Source organism: Salmo trutta, chromosome 1 (assembly GCF_901001165.1).
Source record: "Salmo trutta chromosome 1, fSalTru1.1, whole genome shotgun sequence".
Classification (NCBI taxonomy): domain Eukaryota; kingdom Metazoa; phylum Chordata; class Actinopteri; order Salmoniformes; family Salmonidae; genus Salmo; species Salmo trutta.
In genome coordinates, this window is record NC_042957.1 from 70,552,271 (window position 1) to 70,568,530 (window position 16,260).

Below are 16,260 nucleotides of genomic sequence, written 5' to 3' on the forward strand. Positions count from 1 at the left end.
AAACAGGGTCTTATCCTGTTTTAACAGTGCCTATTAAAACAGGATAAATCCATTAGAATTCAATAGCTTTTTTGACAACACCCCTTCGGATTTGAACGAAACCTTCCATACATATTTGCCCATTGTTAAAGTGCACAGAAAGTGACTTATTAAATAAATATTTTTGTTCCCAAGAAATTTGACAACCTGGTTGTAGATAAACCAAAATACAAATGTATTTGTTGCTGGTATGTACCCGCCCCCCTGCTGCCATGGCGGATGCTATTGTTGCTATATCTGAGTTTTTAACACCTTTTCTGTCCTCGGAGTTGGTCATTTTAGGGGATTTGGATCTGGATTAGCTATCCCTGGCTTCAGATCAATAGTTGGCTCTAGAAAAGGTCTCCTCTATAAATATATACACTACCGTTCCAAAGTTTTTAATTTTTTTTTAAATGTCCTTGTTTTTGAAAGAAAAGCTATTTTTTGTCCATTAAAATAACATCAATTTGATCAGAAATACAGTGTAGACATTGTTAATGTTGTAAATGACTATTGTAGCTGGAAACAGCTGATTTTTTAATGGAATATCTACATAGGCGTACAGAGGCCCATTATCAGCGACCATCACTCCTGTGTTCCAATGCCACGTGTTAGCAAATCCAAGTTTATCATTTTAAAGGATAATTGATCATTAGAAAACCCTTTTGCAATTGTTAGCACAACTGAAAACTAGTACTGATTAAAGAAGCAATAAAACTGGCCTTTAGAATAGTTGAGTATCTGGAGCGTCAACATTTGTGGGTTCGATTACAGGCTCAAAATGCCCAGAAGCAAAGACCTTTCTTCTGAAACTTGTCAGTCTTTTCTTGTTCTGAGAAATGAAGGCTATTCCATGTGAGAAACTGAAGATCTCGTACAACGCTGTATACTTCACCCCTCACACAACAGCGCAAACTGGCTCTAACCAGAATAGAAAGGAGTGGGAGACCCCGGTGCACAACTGAGTAAGAAGACAAGTACATTATTGTCTAGTTTGAGAAACAGATGCCTCACTAGTCCTCAACTGGCAGCTTCATTAAATAGTACCCACAAAACACCAGTCTCAACGTCAACAGTGAAGAGGTGACCACAGGATGCTGGTCTTCTAGGCAGAGTTGCAAAGAAAAAGCCATATCTCAGACTGGCCAATAAAAATAAAAGATTAAGATCGGCAAAAGAACAGACACTGGACAGAGGAACTCTGCCTAGGACGCATCCCGTTGTCGCCTCTTCACTGTTGACGTTGAGACTGGTGTTTTGCGGGTACTATTTAATGAAGCTGCCAGTTGAGACGTCTGTTTCTGTAACTAGACACTAATGTACTTGTCCTCTTGCCCAGTTGTGCACCGGGGCCTCTCACTCCTCTTTCTATTCTGGTTAGAGAATGGTACTGGTTAGACTGGTACTGTAAATTAGTTTTTATATTTTTCATTAAAATCATTCAATAACTTTCTTAGAGGCGATGATAATATATTATCAAGCTTATCCACAATTTATCTTCCCTGCAAGATGTTAGGTTGATCATTGTGGACAATATCAGATTTATTTTAAATACACAAACTATACATTTAGCAAATTATTTTGGTATCACAACGCAGAAGTGTAAAATGACTCCAGCTGTGTATTATACAGTGCCTTCGGAAAGTATTCAGACCCCTTTTACTTTTTACACATTGTTACGTTACAGCCGTATTCTAAAATGGATTAAATAAATAAAAATCTACACACAAAACCCCAGAATGACAAAGCAAAAACAGGTTTAGACATTTTTGCAAATGTATCAAACCTCATATACGTAAGTGTTCAGACCTTTTCTATAAGACTCTAAATTGAGTTTAAGTGCATCCTGTTTCCATTGATCATCTTTGATGTTTCTACAGCTTGATTGGAGTCCACCAGTGTTAAAGTCAATCGATTGGACATGATTTGGAAAGGCACACACCTCTAAATAAAGGTCCCACAGTTGACAGTGCATGTCAGAGCAAAAACCAAGCCATGAGGTCGAAAGAATTGTCCGTAGAGCTCAGAGACAAATTTGTGTCGAGGCACAGATCTGGGGAAGGGTTAAAAAAGAATTCTGCAGCATTGAAGGTCCCAAAGAACACAATGGCCTCCATCATTCTTAATTGGAAGTTTGGAACCACCAAGACTCTTCCTAGAGCTGGCCGCCTGACAAAACTGAACAGTCAGGGGATAAGGGCCTTGGACAGGGAGGTGACCAAGAACCCGATGGTCACTCTGACAGAGCTCTGGAGATCCTCTGTGGAGATGGGAGAACCTTCCAGAAGGACAACCATCTCTGCAGCACACCACCAATCAGGCCTTTATGGTAGAGTGACCAGACGGAAAGCCACTCCTCAGTAAAAGGCACATGACAGTCCGCTTGGAGTTTGCCAAAAGGCACCTAAAGACTCTCAGCCCATGAGAAACAACATTATCTTGTCTGATGAAACCAAGATTGAACTCTTTGGCCTGAATGCCAAAAGTCATGTCTGGAGGAAACTCTAGCACCATCCCTTCGGTGAGGATGTTTTTCAGCGGCAGGGACTGGTAGACTAGTCAGGATCGAGGGAAAGATGAACAGCGCAAAGTACAGATAGATCCTTGATGAAAACCTGCTCCAGAACCCTCAGGACCTCAGACTGGGGTGAAGTTTCAACTTCCAACAGGACAACAAGCCTAAGCACACAGCCAAGACAACACAGGAGTGGCTTTGGGACAAGTCTCTGAATGTCCTTGAGTGGCCCAGCCAGAGCCCGGACTTGAACCCGATCTAACATCTCTGGAGAGACCTGAAAATAGCTGTACAGCAACGCTCCCCATCCAACCTGACAGAGCTTGAGAGGATCTTCAGAGAAGAATGGGAGAAACTCCCCAAATACAGGTGTGCCAAGCTTGTAGCGTCATACTCGAGGCTGTAATCGCTGCCAAAGGTGCTTCAACAAAGTACTGAGTACAGGGTCTGAATACTTAAGTAAATGTGATATTTACGTTTAATATTTAAAGGGGAGCAAGGAGAAAATATTTTCTAAAAACCTGTTTTTGTTTTGTTATTGTGGGGTATTGTGTGTAGATTGATGAGGGGGAAAAAACTATTTAATCCATTTTAGAATGAGGCTGTAACATAACAAAATGTGGAAAAAGTCAAAGGGTCTGAATACTTTCTCTAGGCACTGTATATTTCTATTGACTGTATGTTTCCAGTAGTAATAATACAGAAAATAACTGTTTTTTTCAGTGTTGGAGGCCACATTTTATATGTGAATAATTAAAACATGCACATAATGGACCTTTGATATGTTTGTAGACTTTATACACTCAAATAAGAAAATCTACAAGACCTGGAGTTAAGACTGTGCTGAAATCGGATATTGTTATTGGACACAAAGTATATTGTAGATAACAAATTAATGAAAAATTCCTGCTGCATGTGCAGGCTAGGTAAGATTAAGAATGCTGCACTTTATATAAAGTGATCTTGTTTTTCACAGATACTGTATAATGAAAAAAACAGCTCCATTTGAAAATGTAGACTACTATTTAATTTAAAGCTGTGGGATTATCAGGGCTGTATTTACTAGGAACCAAACAAAAGTAAATGGGCCAAAACTGGGCGGGACTAACCTGTATTTGTCCAATGAGAAACACTTGTTTTCCTGGCTAAACATTTTCCATTTTACCTGATCTCACTTCAGTTATTTTCTTTGATAATGCAATTGACTATTCACCCTTTAATAAAAAGCTCTTAAAATAAAAAAATGATGCGGAAGCATTGAATAATTCTCCAAATAGGTTAAATGAGAAAGGAATGGAAATGTTTGTTGCTAATAGTAGCCAACTCTTTTTTTTCTCCTTGCCATGCATTAGCCAAATTACAATAAAAGCCTATTAACTTTTCTACACGAGTGCCTTTATATTTTTGAAAGGGTTTGCTAATGCTTTTGCACTTTTCACACTACCAGAATATACTTTTTTGCTTGTTTAACTGTTCATCACCATTTCAAAGAGCACCTATCATCTGTCATAGATTGCCAAAGAGGCGCTCCTCCTCTGTTTTGTTAAATAGATCATTATTAGATGTGATAATGATCTGTAGGAACTATACTGTTTAAACCTGATAGAATGAGACAGATTTATTTCTGGATACCTAGCCACTCCTCTTCTGCTAAACCTGAACCCTATAGAGGGCGGGGTCTACTGACAGTTGAAGTCGGAAGTTTACATACACCTTAGTCAAATACATTTAAACTCAGTTTTTCACAATTCCTGACATTTAATCCTAGTAAAAATTCCCTGTCTTAGGTCAGTTAGGATCACCACTTTATTTTAAGAATGTGAAATGTCAGAATAATAGTCGAGAGAAAGATTTATTTCAGCTTTTATTTCTTTCATCACATTCCCAGTGGCTCAGAAGTTTACATACACTCAATTAGTGTTTTGTAGCATTGCCTTTAAATTGTTTAACTTGGGTCAAACGTTTCAGGTAGCCTTCCACAAGCTTCCCACAATAAATTGGGGAATTTAGAAAGAAAATTGTTGTTTTGGCAGGATACAAGATGGTTAAGCAGGCGCTGGTGAATCAGGCAGAGGACTTTGGGGACAGGGACATCACTCCTGTGCTCAGTGAACTAAACCAAAGACATGGTAATGATTTTTGACTTATTCTGGCCTTGTCACATTCTTAAAGAGCTAGTTCACCAAAATTACAAAATTACATATTGGGTTTCCTTACCCTGTATGCAGTCTATGGACAAGCTAAGACAGCAATCCATGCTTTAGTTTTGTTTTCCTGGCCAGAACAGCTAATCCAATACAAGTCAATATCCCCACATGTTTTGTTTTGTGTTTTATGTCCAAATCATCTTAAAGTAATTGTCCAGTGTTTCCACATATCTATGAAATATGACCGATAATTAGTTACAATATGAGGGACATATTTTCCATTCCAAAACAATTGTAATTGAGCATGTTAAAAATAAGCTTTTCTGTGTTGGAATGGTGTGGGCATACCACAACAAAATTGTGTGGGCGTATACCAAAATATTAATGTGAGTCGACTACTTTTTGGCATTTTTTAAATAGTCTGTTTGAGATAGAAGTTTTAGTGTTTTTTCTCCAATTTATGTTAGGCCACAAGGAGGAGTCAACAATATTATGTGGGTATAAGTTAACAGAATATTAACTTTTAAAAGTGGGATTTTCACTGGAGAGTTACTTTAAAGCTGCAATAGGTACGTTTTTGGGCAACCTGACCAAATTCACATAGAAATTATAGATATGTTATAGATATGTTATTCTCATTGAAAGCAAATCCATCAAAGCTACTTATACTAATCCTCTGCAAATAATATAAATGTCTATGATTAATTAGATGATGATCATGCCCAGAAAGGATGCATAGATAATTTGGCAGATTATTCATTTTCTTGGTATATGATAATTATTATGAAAGAGTCAATAATTATGAAATGGCATATTATTGTGAATATATTATGTTTTTTTATTTCACTTTGAATTGTCATGGAAACCGACTACCTTCTTTACAGGGATTCTGTTTGCCAATGGAGACTCATGGAAAGAGAAGAGGCTCTTTGCCCTGACAAACCACTATAAAGTCCATGGAGAACAAGAGCACCTTCTCCCAGCTGCCCACTGCACTGAGGCTAGGCAACACGGTCACCAATCGAAAATTTCAATAAGCATTTCACTACAGCTGGCCATGCTTTCCTCCTGGCTACCCCAACCCCGGCCAACAGCTCCGCACCCCCCGCAGCTACTTGCCCGAGCCTCCCTAGCTTCTCCTTCACCCAAATCCAGATCGCAAGATGTTCTGAAAGAGGTACAAAACCTGGACCCGTACAAATCAGCTGGGCTAGACAATCTGGACCCTCTCTTTCTAAAATTATCCGCCGCCATTGTTGCAACCCCTATTACCAGTCTGTTCAACCTCTCTTTTGTATCGTCCGAGATCCCTAAAGATTGGAAAGCTGCCGCGGTCATCCCCCTCTTCAAATTGGGTGACACTCAAGACCCAAACTGTTATAGTCCTATATCCATCCTGCCCTGCCTTTCTAAAGACTTTGAAAGCCAAGTTAATAAACAGATCACTGACCATTTCGAATCCCACTGTACCTTCTCCGCTGTGCAATCCGGTTTCCGAGCTGGTCATGGGTGCACCTCAGCCACGCTCAAGGTACTAAACGATATCATAACCGCCATCGATAAAAGACAGTACTGTGCAGCCGTCTTCATTGACCTGGCCAAGGCTTTTGACTCTGTCAATCACAGTTTTCTTATCGGCAGACTCAATAGCCTTGGTTTCTCAAATGACTGCCTCGCCTGGTTAACCAACTACTTCGCAGACAGAGTTCAGTGTGTCAAATCGGAGGGCCTGTTGTCCGGACCTCTGGCAGTCTCTATGGGGGTACCACAGGGTTCAACTCTCGGGCCGACTCTTCTCTCTGTATATATCAACGATGTTGCTCTTGCTGTGGGTGATTCCCTGATCCACCTCTATGCAGACGACACCATTCTGTATACATCTGGTCCTTCTTTGGACACTGTGTTAACTTCTTACATGTAGGGGGCAGTATTTTCACGTTCGGATGAAATGCATGCCCATATTAAACTGCCTCCTACTCAAACTCAGAAGCTAGGATATGCATATTATTAGTAGATTTGGATAGAAAACACTCTGAAGTTTCTAAAACTGTTTGAATGATGTCTGTGAGTATAACATAACTCATATGGCAGGCAAAAACCTGAGAAAAATCCAACCAGGAAGTGGCAAATATGATGCTTGGAATCTTTACATGTCATTGCCTATCTAACACACAGTGACTTAGGTTTCATTTTGCACTTCCTAAGGCTTCCACTAGATGTCAACAGTCTTTAGAACCTTCTTGCAGCCTTTTGCAGTGAACAGAGAGCGAACAAGAAGGTGGGGAAGTTGGTGACCCAGAAAATGACATGAGTTCACTAGCGCGCATTCACTTGAGGAGGTAGCTGTGTTCCATAACGTTTTTCAAGACATTGGAATCGTCCGGTTGGAATATTATTGAAGTTTTATGTTAACCTGTTGGGGATAGGGGGCAGTATTTGCACGGCCGGATAAAAAACGTGCCCGATTTAATCTGGTTACTACTCCTGCCCAGTAACTAGAATATGCATATAATTGTTTGATTTGGATAGAAAACACCCTAAAGTTTCTAAAACTGTTTGAATGGTGTCTGTGAGTATAACAGAACTCAAAATTCGCTGTAGCACCCCCTATCCTTGGCGTGCGTTAAGAGGATAATCTAATGTTTTGCTTTCGCTGTAAAGCCTTTTTGAAATCGCACAATGTGGTTACATTAAGGAGAAGTGTATCTTTAAAATGGTGTAAAATAGTCGTATGTTTGAGAAATTGAAATTATTCGATTTGTGATGTTTTGTATTTCGCGCCCTGCTGTTCCATTGGATGTTGGCTAGCGGAACGCCTGTCCTCAACATTGAATAAAGGTGAAATAAAAAATAAATTGATTAGATGTTTTGTCACTTACAGGTAAGGCATTTGACACCACCCAGCCTGTGATTTATGCCGTCTCCAACTTAATCTCGGCCATTGTCTATGGCAGCAGGTTTGAATACACTGACCCCCTATTCACCGGCATGGCGGATAGGACCAATGAGACCATACACCTTACAGGTTCTGCATCACTCCAGATACAGCCTGCTTATTCAGTCCACCCTGTTTTTAACTCTACTTTCTCACTAGACAATGGCTGTTTCAGTGCAATCAATGAAACTAGGGGGGGAAAAAATCAAGGACAAAAATGTAAGCATCTTCCCCGCTCTGCAGATGGCTATATCGGTCCACTGATACAGGACTATTAAAGGCCCAGTGCACTACTTTTGTGAAAAAATATGGCATTTTTTTTGTACATGTTTCTCAGCACCCCAACTTCCCTGTGGATGTGAATTTTCTGGTAGCATATTCCTACCTAACCAGTTTGAAAACAATGGGAAGTCTATCCACTGTTGATGGACCATCAACAGGCTATTAAATATAATAAGTGAAAGGTCTGTGAAAAGGTCTGAGGGTTTTGTGTATGCAGGAAAAGTAATTTATTATTTTTACAGAATAGTGTAGGTTAACAGGATGAAGAAAAACGACATCACAATATGCCTTGCTGATATTAATATAAAACAATATTGATATATCAAATTATCAATATTGTTGCCCACCACAAAAAATGACATACAATAAATATACATATTCATAAATACAGTATCTATAAAATGTATATATTATTGAATTGACATACGTTTAATATTATGGTAGTTGTGTATAGTATGTTATATGTAATATTGTTAGAAATCATTGATATAAGCAGATATTAAAATATAGTTTTATGCATATTTTACCTGTATCTCTGTGTACATGTACATATTGCCCTGGTTGGACCCATGGATAAATAGCCTGACACGTCTGACAAAAGAATATTGTTGATATGAAGATGGAGGTGACAGAGCTGGTGAGGGGCCTGAAGGACACTCTGAACCCTCAGATGTGTAGAGGCTTTGTGGACTCGTTCCTTGTCCGAAAGCAGACCCTGGAGGTATGAAGAGTTCATGCAGAATCTGCATCTCACTCATTCATAACAAAGTGTTGCATTAATATTGCTCAGTATAACTGTACAGAATATAATTAATCAATAAGGTCCAAGGGGGTGTGGTGTATATGATCAATTTACCACAGCTAAGGCACTGCATGATGCGAAGTGCAGTGCCTGTATACAGTCCTTGTATATTGGCCATATACCACAAACCCAGAGGTGCCTTGTTGGTACTATAAACTGTTTACCAACATAATTAGAATGGTAAACTAGTAATTTTGCATCATACCGGCCAATCAGCATCCAAAGAACCCAGTTTATAATTCTAATTATGCCACCATGTGGTGCACTTGGATACTGCAGCAGAACACAACTAACTTGACTCCACCACTAACATACCAATGTGCACAGATGTCAATTCAACGTGTATTCAACATTGGTTCAATGTAATTTCATTGAAATTAAGTAGAAACAACGTAGATTCATCCAGTGTGTGCCCAGTATACATATGACTGAATGCCAGATGGAAGGATAGAATTACAGTTCTCCTTATCAGCAGAATCACATGGAAACTCAAACACTTCCTCAAGCTGCTTTAATAGAATATGTTGATTATCTGTGAATAACTTACAACAGCTCCTTAAGTAACTGTTGTACATAATTCATATGTCATCTGAGGGTCTGTTTCTTTTAGGAATCTGGCAATATGGCAATATGGATTCTTTCTACCATGACAACAACCTGGTATTTAGTGTTGCTAACCTGTTTGGTGCTGGTACCGACACCACCGGGACAACCCTGCGCTGGGGTCTACTGCTAATGGCCAAGTACCCCCATATACAGGGTAAGGATTGATATAAACACAAACGCATGCACACACACTCACCACAGGAGGCTGCTGAGGGGAGGACGGCTCATAATAATGGCTGGAATGGTATCAAATGCATGTGTTTGATACCATTCTATTAATTCTGTTCCAGCCATTACTGTGAGCCCGTCCTCCCCAATTAAAGTGCCAGCGACCGCCTGTGATGCACGGACGCACGAACACACACAGAGAGACAAAATACTAAAGCACTCATGGTGTTACAAGTTGTAAACATTGGCAAAGGGCTAACTTGAAGCAGAGGTTATGAAACTAGTTTAGGATGGCTGGGTTAATAAAGGTTAAACATTAACTCAGCTTTATAAGTTTCAATGCAGTAACTCCAACCCCTCTCTCGTTTCTGTCTCAGATTGAACCACATACCTTGTTAAAGATCATTGAGATTAATCTTCACCTCTGGGTTAGAGTAACAGTGGCACTTTTCCTGTATTTTTTCCAGATCAGGTCCAAGAGGAGATCAGCAGGGTTACAGGAAGTCGTCAGCCCTTGGTAGAGGACAGGAAGAACCTGCCCTACACTGATGCAGTGATTCATGAGACCCAGAGACTGGCCAACATTGCACCCGTGTGTCACGCCCTGACCTGAGAGAGCCGTTTTTCTCTGTTTGGTTAGGTCAGGGTGTGACATGGGGTGGGCATTCTATGTGTTATATTTCTATGTTCCATTCATGTTTTCTATTTCTTTGAGTATGGTTCCTTATCAGAGGCAGCTGTCTATCGTTGTCTCTGATTAGGAATCATACTTAGGCAGCCCTTTTCCCTCCTTCAGTGTGGGATCTTGTTTTTGTACAGCTCAGTTTAGCCTGCAGAACATGACGTTCGTTTTCCGTTGTTTATTGTTTTGTTTTAGTGTTCTGAGTTTAATAAAAATAGAAATATGTACACGTACCACGCTGCACCTTGGTCTACTCATTTTGACGATCGTCACAGAATATCCCACCACCAACGGACCAAGCAGCGTGGTCGGGAGAAATGGACCTGGGAAGACATCCTGAACGGAAAGGGATCCTGGACCTGGGAGGAGATCCAGGCTCAATGGGATCGCCTCCCATGGGAACAGGTGGAGGCAGCGAGAGCAGAGCGGCGACGAGAAGAGGAACTAGCACGGCAACGAGGCAAGCACGAGAGGCAGCCCCAAGATAATTTGGGGGGGGGGGGGCACACGGGGAGATTGTCAGAGTCAGGGTGGAGACCTGAGCCAACTCCCCGTGCTTACCGTGGGCAGCGTAGGACTGGTCAGGCACCGTGTTATGCGATGATGCGCACAGTGTCTCCAGTGCACAGCCACAGCCCGGTGTGCTCTGTTCAAGCTCCCCGCAGTTGCTGTGCTAGAGCTGGCATTCAGCCAGGAAGGATTGTGCCGGCTCAGCGTTCCTGGTCTCCAGTGCGTCTTTTTGGCCCAGGTTATCCTGCGCCAGATCTACGCACGGTACCCCCAGTTCGCCAGCACAAAGCCGTGCGGCCTGTTCCAACTCCCCGCGCTTGCCGGGCTACGGGGGGAATCCAGCCAGGACGGGTTGTGCCAGCCATACGCTCCAGACCTCCAGTGCGCCTCCGCGGCCCAGTATATCCTGTGCCAGCTCTGCGCACCGGTCTCCAGTGCGTCTCCCCAGTCCGGTGAGACCGGTTCCAGCTCCACGTACGAAGCCTCCAGTGATAATCCATGGCCCGGAGCCTGTAGGGATGATCCATGACACGAAGCCTCCAGTGATGATCCATGGCGCGGAGCCTGCAGTGAAGATCCATGGCGCGGAGCCTGCAGTGAAGATCCATGGCGCAGAGCCTGCAGCGACGGTCCCCAGTCCGGAACCTCCTGAGACGGCCCACGGTCCGGAACCTCCTGAGACGGCCCACGGTCCGGAACCTCCTGAGACGGCCCACGGTCCGGAACCTCCTGAGACGGCCCACGGTCCGGAACCTCCTGAGACGGCCCACGGTCCGGAACCTCCGGCGACGTTCCACGGTCCGGAACCTCCGGCGACGGTCTTCAGTCCGGAGTCTTCGGCGACGGTCCGCGGTCCGGTTCATCCGGCGACGATCCGCGGTTCGGAGCTTCAGGCGACGATCCACGGTCTGGTTCCTCCGGCGACACAAAAGCGGAGAGATCAGCGGGCGGAGTGTGGGCTACGCCCTGAACCGGAGCCGCCACTATGAGTAGATGCCCACCCGGACCATCCCCTATAGTTTCAGGTTTGCGGCCAGGAGTCCGCACCTTTGGGGGGGGTACTGTCACGCCCTGACCTGAGAGAGCCATTTTTCTCTGTTTGGTTAGGTCAGGGTGTGACATGGGGTGGGCATTCTATGTGTTATTTCTATGTTTTCTATTTCTTTGTGTTGAGCCGAGTATGGTTCCTAATCAGAGGCAGCTGTCTATCGTTGTCTCTGATTAGGAATCATATTTAGGCAGCCCTTTTTCCCTCCTTCAGTGTGGGATCTTGTTTTTGTACAGCTCAGTTTAGCTTGCAGAACGTGACGTTTGTTTTTTCTTTGTTTATTGTTTTGATTTAGTGTTCTGAGTTAAAATACATTTATCATGAGCACTCACCACGCTGCACCTTGGTCTACTCATTTTGACGATCATCACACCATGGCCATCCCTCACAACACCAGCCGAGACGTTACCTTCCAGGGATATTTCATTAGAGGTCAGATTCTATAAATGGCTGTCTAATAAAATAAGGCTGAAATGATTAAGTAAACATTACTGTAATTAATTTTAGAATACCGAACAACAAAGTAACAGAGTTATTTTCAATTAATAGTGTACAGAGTGAAATGCAATGATACAGAGTTAAATATCAACAATAAATTGAGCATATACAACTCTGAAAAAAATGACTCTGATGCCAGAGTAGGTTTTACTCTCTTTAGACTGGGACCAAATGTTATCTGTGGCAGAGTTATATTTCTTCAATAAGAGTTCAATTTACTGTCATTTTTATTGTGCGTGCTATCCGGTACACCAGTATCTATAGGTAGACTTTATCTGTATGCTTTATCCCTCCAGCTATCCAATAAATATGGCTCCATCTTTACGGTTCACTTTGGACCCACAAAAGTGGTCATCCTGGTAGGATACAAGATGGTCAACCATCCAGAGGAGTTTGGGGACAGGGGAATACCTCCTGTGTTCTAAGATTTCCCCAATGGATATGGTAATGTTGGATAAGTCAAACTTGAATTCTACTCAATGGTCTGTTAAGCAGGCATACTTAATGCTGTAACTCCAGCCCCAAATATTTGACAAAGATATTATTCTCTCATAACATGATTAATTCCTGACACCTGCACAATGTGACTTTTCTACAGGTATTCTGTTTGCCAATGGAGACTCATGAAAGAGATAAGACACTTTGCCATGGCGAACCATAGACCTTGGCATGGGCTAGAAAGGAAGTGAAGAGGAAATTCGCTACCTAATTCAATTGTTTGAAAAACATGAGGGTAAAAATTTGAAGTTCTGATTTGTGAAAACCCCAAATAAGATAACAAATATATACATGTTCTTAGTTTTGCTAATTCTGTTGGTCTTTGTGACAGGTAAAGCATTTGATACAACCCAGCCAATGAATTATGCTGTCTCCAATGTAATCTCCAACATTATGTATGGCAGCAGGTTTGAATACTCTGACCCCAAGATCCAAGCCACTGTGAATCAAGCCAATGAGAACCTTAGAATTAGTGGCTCTGTTTCAATGCAGGTACATGATGTTTACTTTGTTTCTCACTCTTAGAGAAAAATGACAAACTGGTCACACTTGACTAAACCAGGAAAATTAAATAAATATTATATTTGTAGCGGGATACATTTATGCTTTACTCTTTATTTATGTGAAAATAGTTGTACAACATGTTCCCATGGCTGGGACCTTGGCTGAAAACCAAGTAGCTTTTGTTAAAGAATATTGACAACAACAAGAAGGAGATGAGGGAGGTCTCCAGGAACAGGATTGAAGTTAAAACCTACAGGAGGGTACAGTATCTCTCCAGGAACCGACAGGATGATAACTCTCCAGGAACAGGGTTAGAGTTAACCTACAGGAGAGTAGCACTACAGGAACAGGGTTAGAGTTAACCTACAGGAGAGTAGCACTACAGGAACAGGGTTAGAGTTAACCTACAGGAGAGTAGCACTACAGGAACAGGGTTAGAGTTAACCTACAGGAGAGTAGCACTACAGGAACAGGGTTAGAGTTAACCTACAGGAGAGTAGCACTACAGGGTTAGAGTTAACCTACAGGAGAGTAGCACTACAGGAACAGGGTTAGAGTTAACCTACAGGAGAGTAGCACTACAGGAACAGGGTTAGAGTTAACCTACAGGAGAGTAGCACTACAGGAACAGGGTTAGAGTTAACCTACAGGAGAGTAGCACTACAGGAACAGGGTTAGAGTTAACCTACAGGAGAGTAGCACTACAGGAACAGGGTTAGAGTTAACCTACAGGAGAGTAGCACTACAGGGTTAAAGTTAACCTACAGGAGAGTAGCACTACAGGAACAGGGTTAGAGTTAACCTACAGGAGAGTAGCACTACAGGGTTAGAGTTAACCTACAGGAGAGTAGCACTACAGGGTTAGAGTTAACCTACAGGAGAGTAGCACTACAGGAACAGGGTTAGAGTTAACCTACAGGAGAGTAGCACTACAGGGTTAGAGTTAACCTACAGGAGAGTAGCACTACAGGAACAGGGTTAGAGTTAACCTACAGGAGAGTAGCACTACAGGAACAGGGTTAGAGTTAACCTACAGGAGAGTAGCACTACAGGGTTAGAGTTAACCTACAGGAGAGTAGCACTACAGGAACAGGGTTAGAGTTAACCTACAGGAGAGTAGCACTACAGGAACAGGGTTAGAGTTAACCTACAGGAGAGTAGCACTACAGGAACAGGGTTAGAGTTAACCTACAGGAGAGTAGCACTACAGGAACAGGGTTAGAGTTAACCTACAGGAGAGTAGCACTACAGGAACAGGGTTAGAGTTAACCTACAGGAGAGTAGCACTACAGGAACAGGGTTAGAGTTAACCTACAGGAGAGTAGCACTACAGGAACAGGGTTGGAGTAAATATATATTTTTTAAACTACAGGAGAGTAGCTCTCCAGGAACAGGCTTGGAGAGCTCTGTGATAGAGGACAGCGTAAAGATGAAGATAGCTGAAATAGCAGTGGGCTGCGTTCAAACCCATACAGCAGTGGCATCTGTTCTGGAGGCTAGACCATCCTATGCCACGCCCCTTTTGACAAATAATTCCTACCCTTTAAAATGCATTGTGTTTTTATGTATGTATGTATAAGGAATCAGGCAACAAACTCTCATTAACATGACAACAACCTAATAGCTTCTGTTTTCTGCTGGTACAGACACCACAGGGACAACCCTATGCTGGGTTTTGAAGCTAATGGCCAAGAACCCCCTTATACAGGGTAAGCATCAATGAGCACACAGACCACCACACACAGACAGTGCAGGTGATTAAAGTAATGCAAGACAATCAACATTTTACTTCCTGTTAACATTGGCAAATTGCCCACCTGCGATTTACCCAAGCAAAACTGTTTTGGAACAGGGAAACCTGGTTCGGGAAAAGTGTTCAAGCAATCGAGAAAACCTATATAAGGTAAATGTTCTCTGAAGGTAGTCATTTTGGCTCTTCCTTTCCTTTATTTTACAGACCGAGCCCAAGAGGAGATCAGCAGCGTCATAGGAAGTCGTCAGCCCTTGGTAGAGGACAGGAAGAACCTACCCTACACTGATGCAGTGATCCATGAGACTCTGCGACTAGCCAACATTCTACCCATGGCCATCCCTCACACCACCAGCCGAGATGTCACCTTCCAGGGATATTTCATCAAGAAGGGGACACTTGTTTCCTCTACTGACATCTGTCCTACAAGACGGGAGCGAATCGGAGAGCCCACACACCTTTGACCCCGCCCACTTTCTGGATGAGGAAGATCGATTTGTCAAGAGGGATGCCTTCACGCTCTTCTCTGCAGGTGATTCCACTGTTTAATTTACACAGTCAGGAATTAAATAAATCAGATATCAGATATCATTCTATGGTGCTCATTACTTTGGCCCAGAGAAAGTTGAGGGGATGGAAGTGTCTGTGACAGATATCGATATTGATAACACTAAGTAAATCATTCAGAATCCATGGTGCTCTAATCTTATTGGGCATTGCTTTGACCCAGAGATGTTATGGTATAGTTGATGGTATAGAAATGTGTGAACAATTTGACATATATTGATATTGTTGTCTTCCTCATGTTATCTTCTTCCAGGTATTAGGGTGTGTCTAGGGGAGAATCTGGCCAGGATGGAGCTCTTCCTCTTCTTCACCTCCCTCCTGCAGCACTTTAGTTTCTCTCCTCCTCCTGGAGTAACAGAGGATGATCTGGACCTCACACCATCCATGGGGTTCACCCTCAACCCTTCACCTCACCAGCTGTGTGCTGTGAGCCGGATCTGAGATGAGAGACCTGTCCCTCATAATGGTTTTGGTTGAATTTGACTGCTCTACATTGCGACAATGTAATTGATTGATACAAAGCAGCGCTATTATGTGTATGTCCAGAAAGCTTGTTTTTTTTGCTTGATGTCCTGCCTTGTCTGGGACTACAGCTGTTGTCCAGCTTAGCAAAGTCAATCAGTTTTCTAGCTAATGTTCAGTAGTTGACACTAATATATATATATATATATATACATGACTAGCAAGCATACTTATTTCTTAGTTCTAGCTAGCAAATATGGTTAAC

The 16,260-nt window shown here is 42.3% G+C and overlaps 1 pseudogene; it reads left to right on the forward strand.

Moving 5' to 3' along the window:
- The first annotated feature begins 1,796 nt into the window (after positions 1-1,796).
- LOC115198264 (cytochrome P450 2K1-like) lies at positions 1,797-15,974 on the forward strand (annotated as a pseudogene).
- The last annotated feature ends 286 nt before the right edge of the window (positions 15,975-16,260 follow it).